Raw genomic sequence first — 421 nt, 5'->3', positions numbered from 1 at the left:
CCCAGGGTTTCCTAAGCTACTATGTTTATAATTCTTAGGTAAATATATTTTTTCACCCCCCCCCCCGTCACAAACTCAGGTGATTTATGACAAATATAAAGTGCTTAAAATTTTTTTCTTTTTTTCCCTAAAACAGAGCGCAAAAGGGAATTTTAACTTAAAATGTGATGATTTTAAACAGACAAAGCGTGATGATTTAAAAGTGAAAAAAGTCGTTTAGTTGAAATTCGTGAGGAAATTGACCCTTTTTAAAATTAAAATTTTTTGGGTAAAAGATTGGTTTTTGCAAGGGAAAAATTTTTTACTGTATTTTAAAAAAGGGTTTCCCTTTGGGGGCCCTTTTCTACTCTAAAAAAGGCTGTTTAGACTATATTTTTTGTGATGCAGTGTAGAAGTAACATGCATGTATCTTTAAACGAAT

This window comes from Penaeus monodon, chromosome 21, assembly GCF_015228065.2.
Source record: "Penaeus monodon isolate SGIC_2016 chromosome 21, NSTDA_Pmon_1, whole genome shotgun sequence".
Classification (NCBI taxonomy): Eukaryota; Metazoa; Arthropoda; class Malacostraca; order Decapoda; family Penaeidae; genus Penaeus; species Penaeus monodon.
This window is presented reverse-complemented; position numbering follows the sequence as displayed.